The sequence below is a fragment of the Eurosta solidaginis genome, chromosome X (assembly GCF_040869045.1).
Source record: "Eurosta solidaginis isolate ZX-2024a chromosome X, ASM4086904v1, whole genome shotgun sequence".
In the NCBI taxonomy this organism is placed as follows: Eukaryota; Metazoa; Arthropoda; class Insecta; order Diptera; family Tephritidae; genus Eurosta; species Eurosta solidaginis.
In genome coordinates this window covers 53,111,704-53,124,221 of record NC_090324.1, presented here as the reverse complement: position 1 = coordinate 53,124,221, position 12,518 = coordinate 53,111,704, and positions in this window count along the sequence as shown.

Genomic DNA, 12,518 nt, shown 5'->3' with positions numbered 1-12,518 from the left:
TGAGACTCTTGATAAAAATTTTAAAATGGGCATGGCACCGCCCACTTGTGATAACATCAATATTACAAATATTATTAATCATAAATCAAAAATCGTTAAACCTATCGTAACAAAATTAGGCAGAGAGTTTGCCTTTAATATAAGGAATGATTTGAAAAGAAATTAAAGAAATCCGTTCAGGATCACGCCCACTTTTATATTACAGATTTTTGAAAGGGTCGTGGACGAATAAAATAAGCTATATCTTTGCAAAAAAGAGCTTTATATTAATGGTATTTCTTTTCGCAAGTGGATTTATAACAATAAATATGAAAATTTAAAAAAAATTGCGTGTCACCGCCCCTTCTGTGACTGAGCAATTTTCTATGTTTCGGGAGCCATAACTCGAAGGAAAATTAACGGATCGTAATAAAATTGGGTACCCAAATTTTCCCTAAAGCAGGAAATAGATCTAGACACAATGGACGAGATTGGTTAAAGACCACGCCCATTTTTATATAAAAGATTTTTATAAGGTTCGCAGACGAAAATAATAAGCTATGCTTACTTACTTACTTAATTGGCGCTTAACCGTCTAAACGGTTATGGCCGTCCAACAAGGCGCGCCAGTCGCTCCTTCGCTTCGCCAACCGGCGCCAATTGGTCACACCAAGGGAGTTTAAATCTTTTTCCACCTTGTCCTTCCAACGGAGAGGGGGCGTCCTCTACCTCTGCTTCCATAGGCGGGTTCCGATAGAAACACTTTCTTGGCCGGAGCATCATCTTTCATTCGCATAATATGGCCTAGCAAGCGCAGCCGCTGCGTTTTAATTCGCAGAACTATGTTGATGTCTGCGTATAGCTCGTACAGCTCATCATTAAATCTTCTTCGCTACTCGCCATCGCCAACGCGTAGAGGTCCATACATCTTTCGAAGAACTTTTCTCTCGAACACTCCCAAAGCCGCTTCATCTCCTGTTGTCATGGTCCATGCTTCTGCCCCATATAGCAGGACGGGTACGATAAGTGACTTGTAGAGCATGATTTTCGTTCGCCGAGAGAGGACTTTATTTTTCAATTGCCTACCTAGTCCAAAGTAGCATTTATTGACATGGAGTGGATTGATTCTTCACTGGATTTCAGTGCGGATGTTGTTGCTAGTGTTGATGCTGGTTCCCAAATAAACGAAGTCTCTTATTATTTAGAAATTATGGCTTTCAACAGTAGCGTGGTTGCCAAGGCGCATATGCGCTGACTCTTTTCTCGATGACAGCAGGTACTTCGTTTTGTCCTCATTCACCCTCACACCCATCTTTACCACTTCTTTTTCCGGTTTGGGGTAAGCGGAACTAACGGCGCGGATGTTTAGGCTGATTATATCAATGTAATCAGCATATGCCAGTAATTGCACGCTTTTGTAGAACAATGTTCCAGTGCGGTTAAGTTCTGCAGCTAGTGTAATTTTCTCCAGCATCAAATTAAAGAAATCGCACGATAGGGGGTCACCCTGTCTGAAACCTCGTTTAGTTTCGAACGGCTGAGAGAGGTACTTCCCAATTCTGAATGAGCTGATGGTGTTGCTCAACGTCATTTTGCACAGCCGTATAAGTTTTGCGGGGAAACCAAATTCAGACATAGCGGTTTTAAAGTCGACGAAGAGGTGATGTGTGTCGATTCTTTTTTCACGGGTTTTTCCAAGTTTTGGCGCATTGTGAAAATCTGGTCGATGGTGGATTTACCAGGTCTGAAGCCGCACTGATAAGGTCCAATCAGCCGGTTCACGGTGGGCTTCAATCTTTCGCACAATACATTTGAAAGGACCTTATATGCGATATTGAGAAGGCTGATTCCACGATAGTTGGTGCATTTTGCAGTATCCCCCTTCTTGTGAACTGGGCAAAGAACACTTAGACTCAAACCGTCGGGCATGCACTCTTCCGCCCATATTTTGCTAAGAAGCTGCTGCATGCGCCTTACCAACTCCTCGCCGCCGTACTTGAATATCTCCGCAGGCAATCCATCAGCGCCCACGGCCTTGTTGTTTTTCAATCTGGTTATTGCTATTCTAACTTCGTCATAATCGGGCGGGGGACATATATTCCAACGATTGCGGGATCGGGTTCTTCATCTCTGTGCGGTGAATTTCTGCCTCCATTTAGTAGAACAGAGAAGTGTTCCCTCTATAATCTAAGCACTCTCTGGACATCAGTTAAAAGGTCGCTGTTTTCCTTCCTACAGGAGTTTGCCCCGGTCTTAAAACCTTCCGTCTGTCGCAGTATTTTTTGGTAAAATTTTCGGGCGTTATTCCTGGTGGCTAGCAGCTCAAGCTCCTCGCACACACGCCTTTCTGCTTCTGCTTTTTTCTTCCTGAAAAGGCGTCTCTCTTTCTTTTTCAACGCACGATAGCGTTCACACACTCCTCATGTCGCGCTCGCTTTTAACGTAGCCCAGTAGGCAGCGTCTTTTCTTTCAGTTGCAACGCGACATTCTTCATCGTACCAGTTGTTTTTTTGTGGTTGCCGGTAACCAATTTTTTCCTCGGCGGCAGTACGAAGTGCTTTGAAAATATGCTCCCACTGTTCCTGTATTCCTTCAGGATGAGTTGTTCTCTCAGAGAGCAGGTGTGAGAGTCGAGTTGCGAAATCATTGGCAGTCTGTTGTGATTGAAGCTTTTCGACGTCCAGCTTTCCTTGTGTTTTTTGTTCCTTGGTTTTAGCCGAGTTGAGGCGGGTGCGTATTTTGGCTGCAACGAGATAATGGTACAAGTCGATGTTAGGTCCTCGGACCGTGCGCACATCTAAAACACTGGAGGCATGCCGTCCGTCTATCACAACGTGATCGATGTGACTGCGGGTATTTCGAGTATCTTTTTATGCATGAACCTCGTGCTGGATTTGACCATGTTTCGTGCACCGGCAAAGTCAATCAGCCTCAGTCCGTTAGGAGAAGTTTCATTGTGTAGGCTGAACTTTCCGACTTTAGGGCCAAAAACACCTTCTTTGCCCGCCGGCGTTAAAGTCAACAAGCACGACTTTTATATAGTGACGGGAGCCACGCTCGTATGTGCGTTCTAATTGTTCATAAAAAGTGTCTTTCTCCTCATCATCTTTCTCCTCTGTCGGCGCATGGGCGCAGATGAATGATATATTAAACAATTTTTTTTTATTCGGTTAGCGGCGGGACGTTCGTCCACAGGTGTGAACGCCAGAACTTGGCGACAAAGTCTCTCGCCCACCACGAATCCGACGCCGAAACTGCGCTTATTCATATGGCCACTCCAATAGATGTCACAATTTTTGATATTCTTGCTTCTTTTCTTCGTCCAACGCATTTCTTGGATGGCGGTGATGTCAGATTTTGCTTTGACGAGGACATCAACCAGCCGGGCATCTGCACCAATCCCATTCAGGGAGCGGACGTTCCAGGTGCATGTACTCAATTCATTTTCCTTCAAACGTTTGCCATGGTCGTCATCAATAGAGAGTGTATTTATCCGAGGCTTGTTGTTATATTTCATTGGAGTATGGTTTTACGTGGCGGGTCCCAAGCCCAGCGCACAACCCGCTCAGCGTGGGTGCTATATCTTAGCGAAAAGAGCTTTGTATCAAAAGAATTTTACTTTTTAAATGGAATTATTAAATTGGAAACACTAAAAGTTTTGAAAATGGGTGTGGCACCGCCCCTTTTAAGACTAAGCAATTTCCAATGCTTCGGGAGCCATAATTCAAAGAACAATTAACGGATCGTAATAAAATTGGGTACACAAATTTTCCCTATAGCAAGAAATATTTCTAGAAAAAATGGACGAGATCGGTTAAAGACCACGCCCATTTTTAAATAAAAGATTTTTATAAGGTTCGCAGACGAAAATAATAAGCTGTATCTTAGCAAAAAGAGATTTGTATCAATAGAATTTTACTTTTTAAATTGAATTATTAAATTGGAAAACACAAAAATTTTTGAAAATGGGTGTGGCACCGCCCCTTTTATGACTAAGCAATTTTCTATGTTTAGGGAGACATAACTCGAAGAAAAATTAATTTATCGTAATGAAATTGTGCACACAAATTTTCCCCGTAGCAGAAAATATTTCTAGTAAAAATGGACGGGATCGGTTAAAGACCACGACAACTTAGATATAAAATAAATTTAAAAGGGTCGTAGACTAGAATAATAAGCTATAACTTAGCAAAAAATATTTTTGTATCAATGATATTTCACTTATCAAGTTTTATTGTAAGAGGAACATTTTTGTTTAACGGGCGGTGCCACGTGTTATATAGAAAAGTAATTTATCTGGAATGAAATGTGCAATTGTCATTCCGGCCGTGTCTTTACGTGTGAGTGGGCGTGGGGTATCATCCTCGACTCAACGCCAATTTTTTCGGGCTTTTTTGCGTTGAGTGGAAAAGTAAAATAGGCCTCAAGGTTGGCTGCTTTGCTTCCCTCGGGCGTTTTGGCGGAGTTAGGAGATGCAATGCCTCCCTGACCTGGAGTTAGGGAGGTTTTATGCACTCCTAATAGGAATCAGTAACATTTGAAAACTGGCGTGGTGCTAATGAAAAACCTAACCTTATTTTTATATACTAAACAAAATTTAACGGGATATTGTAACACAAACTAACGGAATATCTGGCGTGACGCCATACAAATCAAACGTGTTTTATATACGAACGGGACTTTGACCCATAAAGGGATAGTGGTAAAAACATGGCAACAAGCCATATATTGGATTTTCAAATATATATGAATAATTTTGTGCCTGGGATGGTGCCATGAAAAAAAAACCAAAAAATTTACATTTCTGCAAATAACGGAATTGAATAAGTGAATTTAGACAACCTGGCAGTATAAGGGCTCTTTTAAGCTCCTTGCCATGCGACGCTTGCGAATGCAGTCTCATTTATATCCAAAAAAAAAAGTGCAATTGAAGCTCATGCTGAGTATTTAACGTTCGGTTACACCCGAACTTAGACACCTTTACTTGTTGATTCTGCTGTTACTCTCTCATATGAATTCTGTACACGACAGGCATGCTGCCATTGTATTTGAGCTTCCCACAAAGCCGAACTGGTTTTTATCAATTATCTCATTTTGAGTCATAAATTGTTTGAGACGGTTAAGTAGTATGCTTTCGAATATTTTATCGATGGTGCTAAGCTTGGTTATGGAGCTGTAGTTTGAGCACAATTCCTTAGTTCCTCCTTTATGCACAGGAACCACTGAGCCAATCTTAAGCTCATTCGGGTACTGGCCTGATCGAAAACAATCGTTTATGAATTTGCTGGTCGTATCAGCAAGATCACCTTTATATTTTTTTATAAATTTCGCAGAGATTCCATCTGAGCCATTGGCGGACTTTACATTCAAACTCTCTATCCCTTTTATAACTTCTAGGGTATTACACTCTGCTAAAGTGAATGGATATCTTATATTATTTGCTGGGTTTTCTATTAAACTGATTGTATCTGGCATTTCATTCAACAACTGTATCAAAGTATTCATCGACACTATTAGCAATCTCATATATAGCATTATAATTCTATTTTTATGTATATCAGATCAGTAACATTTTCAATCTTCTTTCCATAAATAATTTCCTTTATAATTGACCACGTTTTATTTCCAGAATGTATGTTTTCAGTTATTTTATTACCAAAGTATTGGTTTTTCACATAGTTGGTCATGTTTCGAACATAAATTTTTAGTGAGTTTTACTGACTTTCAAAAAAGAGATTTTTCGTATACTTTATTTTCATTTTGTAATATTTATTTTTATCTCTAATAATGTTAGCGATCTCTGAAGTCATCCAGGGATTCCTGCAGCCATCTCTTAATTTGTTTATCTTTTTTGTATTTTCAAAGGCGCTATAGTCAAAAACCTCTAACAACCTAACATTATTATCTTTAATACAGTTTTGGTTCATCTCTATGTCAACGTTTATTAATCTGTGATCTGAAATCGGATTATCTTACAGGGAAAATAAATAATTATAGGTCAACTTATCTGATAAAACGTGATCCATTATACTGCCAATGGAATTTTTCTTTCTTGTAAACATTTCTTGACATAAAATATTCAAGCAAATTAAGCCGTCACTGTAGAAGGTGTTGAGGTAGTTAACAGTAGCTGTATTTCGTTGCAAGCGAGCTTGAAAAAAACCTTCAACTAGGTAAACAGTTTAATTATGGCAATACCATACAGATGGTTACTTTTGTTAGCTGCTTTGACATTTGTACTTCTAGCGCAGTATGTTTTTGACACTCAACCACAGAATTACAAAAACAAAATACATGAAATGCGTTTGTTTGTTTGTATGTATGTCACCCTGCCGCCACGCTGTTATTTTTGTTTATCTGCACATTCGTATGTTCATTTCATTAGCTCGTTCACAATAGTGCCCTATTTTTAAATAGGCAACACTATACAGCACTATCAATCAGGTCGACAATTACCTAAGCGGTTTAGTTGAAACCGCTTAGCCAACTCAACTTTTTATTGTTGCTTTCCATGCAATTCGGAAAGCTAGCTAGTGTTTTAATTGTAATAGTTTGCAACGAAATACAGCTAGCTTCATTATTATTATTTAGCAAATTTAAATTGAAATCACCAATTATAATAAAGCTTTTATATTTCAAAACTTCGTTTTCAAGGAAACTGATAAAAGATGAAGTATCTGAAGCACAATTTTGATATACGCATGTTATGTGTAAACCAATTTTAATTAATTTTATTGCTAGAAAGCTACTATTCTCATATTCTAGAGAAGAAACTAAAGCAGAGTCCATGCTTTCATGCATAAAAACCAAGCAACCACCTGCTCGATTAGTTTCTCTGTTTGCGAAATAAGCACTGTAGTTCGGAATATTAAAATACTTATTTTCGTTACTATATATCAAAATTTCGCTAAGTGCTTTATATGAATTGGTTTACCCGTCTTCCTCTTTTCGTCAACAATGTCATTAAGTTGATTTGTTTATTTCTTATGCTTTGTATATTAATGTACAATATATTAAGATTAAAATTAGGAATGTTATGAACACATATTTCATTACATTTATATTTCACATTTGTAGCTATAGGAGCATTTTTTATTATATTGAAACTATCCATTATACGTAAATACAATATCTAATAGATTTTTAGAATTAAGTATGTATGTATAGAGTTATTTTAGTTTCTTTCTGTCTTCAATAATTCGGTTTTTATTACACCGCTCATTTCTTCTTTTCTAACCAAGACTTTCGCATATCTCACCCACACAAATTTGTAGTTTTTTTAAAGCTTCTTCCTTTGCTTTTTTAAATAAATCGCTTAGCTCTTTTTCCATCAGGTGATGGAAGTTAATATTTTTTCCCCTCATATTTGTATTGGGCAGTATCTCAGACACATCTATTTTTTCTCTTTCTTTCTGAATTCCATGCATTTCATTTTGAATCCTTCGTTTCTCATTTTGAAAATCAACGATTTTGCTGTCATCAACTTTGGAGTTTACTTGTCTTCCTATTCCAACTACAATGTCCTTCCACGTTGATTTTTCTATTTTCGGTAAATTTGTTATGATTAAATCATTTTTATGTTTACTTTGTTTAAGTGTAATTATATCTTTTTCAACAGTTCTCACTTTATTATTCATATCAGAGCTTTGAGCTTAAGCTCCACCAGTTCTTTTTTAATTTGCTTATATTGCATCCCCTTGGATGAGCGCTCACCTTCGTGGTTACGCCATGTTAAATTTAAAGTTGCCTTCTACTGCGTGTGATGTACTCCTATAATGTACACGCTGCCTCTTTACGATCTTGGAGGGCACTGCCTCCAAATACTTGCCATTTTATGTTTACACAAAACTCCGGGGCGGTCTTATCTGCCAAACTCCCATTTAAAAACTTTATTTAAATTTTCTTTAAAAAAATTACTTTTTATTTTATTTAGAAATATAAACCACGTCCTTCGTGTAATCTTGCCAAATTTATAATGGTGGCGGTGAAATATGAAAATGTCGAGGACACTATTGCCGATCGTCATTTTCATATGTCACCCCACATATGTATCTTATTCTTTCTTACTAACAGCCTTACAGTAGCTGAGAACATATATGCAATATGTTTTATTCTTTTTTATGCTATTCACAATGACATATTAACATTGTGAGCAACGATGTTGCCAGATGTGTCTATAGGAAGATGACTTGGGGAATTTTACCCTTACACTTATTCTCCTCCGAGAGTCAAACTATCTCACTCTTGAGCGCATCAAAGCTATCACTAATAAGTTGCTGTGAGTTTCTAATTTTGTTCATAGCCTTTTCTTGCAATTTGAATTGCTTTTGCATATTTTGGATTATTGTTGTTAGGTTGGGGCAATCACCTCACACAATCTTCTTCACTTTCACTTTTTGTTGTCACTTTTTCTTTTAGGTGAACTTTTTTATTTTTTTTTGTATTTTCTTGTATTTTGATTCTCTCAACTCCGAAATGTCTTGTTTACACTGGGATTGTCTTTTCTATGGACTATCTTTACATGACGGCTTTAGCATTTTCAAATTTAAAGTTAACAGCATCTGAAAGAGAATTATTCCTATCAATAAAATAGATCTTATAAAACTCCATGGTATACTAAAGATTTAAAGAAACTAAAAAATTTTAGAAACAAATTTTATAAAAAATTTAAGTCTTCGGGCTCTTCTTCCCATATAGATCTATATCTGCGTGCTCTCAGCCTAATAATTGATGACGTAATAGATGGCATTATCAATATTAGTTACTCAACACAGGCTGATGTCGATGGTTTGTCGGCCTGCCTATTTAAAAATTGCCCAATTTTTGCTTACCCTCTTTTAATGTTACTCAATAAATTGCTTGGTAGTGGCGAATTTATCAGTGCTTGGAAGATTACTTCTATTACCCCTATTTTTAAAAGCGGTAACAAGAATGATATTTCCAATTACAGACCCATCTCTAAATTATCTACGGTTTCTAAATCATTTGAGTACATCGTTAAACAGAAAATGTGGTTTGCCATTAAGAGCTTGATATCACCTAAACAGCATGGCTTCCTGCCAGGAAGTTCAACTACGACAAATGTAGTTATATTTTCAGAAATCTGTTTATCAGCTTTTGGCAGCCGAATTCAAGTTGACACCATCTATACGGACTTTTCGAAAGCTTTTGATAAAGAAAGTCAATCGCTTTTATCATCCAAACTAGCCTGTTTGGGATTTCCCTCCATCTTTTTAATGTGGATAAGATCATATCTTTCATCTAGAAGCTGAGTGGTAACCGTTGAGAATACATTCTTTTATTGCCTCCTCTGGTGTTCCTCAGGGTAGTATTTTGGGTCCGTTGCTCTTTATTATTTTTATAAATGACATATCAAGCTGTTTTCGACACTCAAGATTTCTTCTATGTGTTGATGACCCGAAAATATTGCAACGAACTTAGGGAAATTCTGCTTATTTGAAACCTTCTGCTAACGCTCGAATCGCTAAACTGTTGAATAAATAACTCCAATATTCAATAATGCAAAATGGTCTTTATTAGACTGCTTTGAGAGTACTTCACAGTAACACTTATACTTCAAAACCTATAGCGTTCTTAAATCAAAACTGATTAGTCCTACCTCAGCTTGCGCTGCCTTTATACTCTCGGTTTCCCCATTCACCCGTTTCTCATAAGGTCTAGTAATTTTGCGAACTTCATGCTTGGTTGTAGCCATATGTGTGTGTTTATGTGAGTACTACTTCGGCTTATGATTACATGTGTTTGTGAAAATATCTTCGTTGCCTTGTATATATGTGTATAAATGAGGATTGATTTGATGTACACAAGAGTGTCAGCTTGCTTTCTTGTTGTGGTGCCTTTATTTACAAGCGGATCTTAATATTGTTGTAGCCTGATGTAATAGCAACCGATTACATTTGAACATAAAAAAGTGTTTTCATATTCGTTCTCAAAGTCTCGTTCTCCCATTCCCACCAAAAACAAATACAACAACCACCAACACTGGCGGGCGGGTTCGACGAACACACCACCAGAAACAACAAGCACGTATGTGCAAGCAAAACGCACGAGGAAATCGAGCGAAAACCTACTGAAGGAGTTGGAGAAGGAAGTAGAAGAATACGAAGGGAAACCAGCTAAACTACCAACACCGACATTAAGCATCACCCCAACACAACCTGATAAGTCAATACCCCCCATCCAGGTACAAAATTGCCCCTCGCATGCGCCTGAGAGAGAACGCGTGCAACTGAAACGCGACGAAATGAGCACCGGTGAGCTAATGAATACCGTCCGCCACTGGGATCCGCATTTTTCGGAAGGTGAGTCGCTGCACGAATTCTGGAGGAGACAGAGGAGCTCGCCGAATGTTACCGTATCCCCGTCGACCGGCTCCTCCTAACGCTGCCGGAACTGCTACGTGGCAAAGCACTCCAATGGTGCCGCATTCGTAAGCAACAAATCAACCACTGGAGCGATTTTCTATTTAGAAGAGGCCATCCGAAAACGCAGGCAAGAAGGCCCAGAAAAAGCCAAGGACTACGTTCTCGAATTGGAAATGCTGATCCGCCAGCATCCGACATCGAGGGAATATACTATGGCCTACGCGTTGAATACCGCCTCTTCGTCAAGCGCAGCGAGTTTAAGACGATCGATGAACTGCTGGAAATAACGGAAGGATATGAGCTGCTAAAAACCGAGGAAGCGAAACAGGGCAAAGTGGCGATCCTCCACCGCGCGAGTCTTCCAGACCAATTTTCTGATTTATGAACCATTTCGGACTCGCGTGAATAGTTATAATTGTGAAAGGCAAACATTCTACGTACGGGCTAAATCTTTCTACGCTTATCACCGCGGCGTAATTCTCCAGCTCCGTGATGATATAATTTCACTGGGCTTTGTTTAGTTTGGCGGAAATGTAAGCTATCGTTCGTTCGTTGTTCTACTCGTCTAACTGAAAGAGTACCCCGCCCACTCCGTCTGTCGAAGCATCACACTGGATGTAAAAACGTCTGTCAAAGTCAGCATGTACCTGTACGGAAGCAGAAATAAGGCTCTGCTTTAGCCGTTTGAACGTCTTCCTCGCTTCCCCTGTTATCGTGAATTTCTTAACTTTATCTTAAGTGAGAGAGTTGTGCAGCGGAACTGCAATGGTTGTGTAGTCTTGGATAACACGACGGTACCAGCCTGACATCCATAGAAACCATCAGAGCTACTGTGTGTTTTCGGTTCGGAAAATCCTTCACAGCAGCAACCTTGTTCGAATCAGTCCGGATGCATCTATCGCCCACTAAATAGCATAGGTATCTAAATTCTTTGAAACAAAATTATCTTTTTCCACATTAATGGCAAGGTTAGCTTCACGTAAACATTTCGCGACCTTTTCCAGCAAACATAAACAGGACGCAAAATCTACGGAACATACCAACAAATCCTCTAAATACACAAACATGGAATCACATAAAGAAGCGGGTATAACCCTGTCCATAAGTCGACACATTCTTTTCGTTGCATTACAGAGTCCAAAGAACATGACTGTGTATTAGTATAGGGGACGCCTTGGCACTGTAAAGGCTGTGTTTTCCAAAAATATTTTTTCAAGCGGGATTTTGCCAAAAGGCATCTTTGAAATTGATGGCTGAAATGAACCTAGTATTCTGAAAAATACTGAGAATCCCGTCGATATTTGGCTGTGGGTACGCATCTTTTATAATCCGCTCGTTAACTATTCTCGCATCGAGACACAAACGCTTCTTTTCTCACTTTATTACCAGCGATACAGGCAAGCTCCAGCTACTGTTGCTCTCCTCAATCACTCCTAAACCAAGCATCCTATTCAGCTTTCGAAAACTAGCTTTTGGATCGCTGGTGATATGGGATAATATCTCTGTTTTACTGGGACCTTTTCATCCACAACTTCTATAATATGCTCTTCTACACTAATTCGGCCAAGCCCTAGGACTGCGAAGGATGGAAACTGCGCTTTGATTCCCTCTAACGCAACACTTTGCTCCTTAGTCAACACATGTCACACCGCATGATAAATCGCCCTCAGCGGGTACAATTTCTGCAACGCCAGTGTGGAATGAATGCGTGCTAACTCCCCGAATAACAACATTTAGATCGAAAGCCTGCCAAAAGTCTACCCCTAAATAAACCTGTTGCTGGAGGCCTGGCACGATAAAGAACTCAAAGTCTTTATACGTTCCACTCCAAAGGACAGACAGAGTGATAGCACCAGCTGTATGTATATTTTGATTATTTAATGGGATGATGCTACCCTCTCTGTCTTCTATCACTTTTTCGTAATTCGTCCCTAGGCAACTCGCGCCAGCACCTGAATCCAGCAAAGCTATGACATCCATATCACCGATTTTTGTTTGAGCGAAGGAACCGTTGTTGCCCTTCAACGTGACAATTGTTGAAACTATTTTATTAAAAATTCTTTTCATGATCTTTTTTCTTTCTCTCATTTTCTTTATTTTATTGTAATTCCAGCTTGCTAACATTTCTTCGCAAAAAATCCGATGTATAGCGGC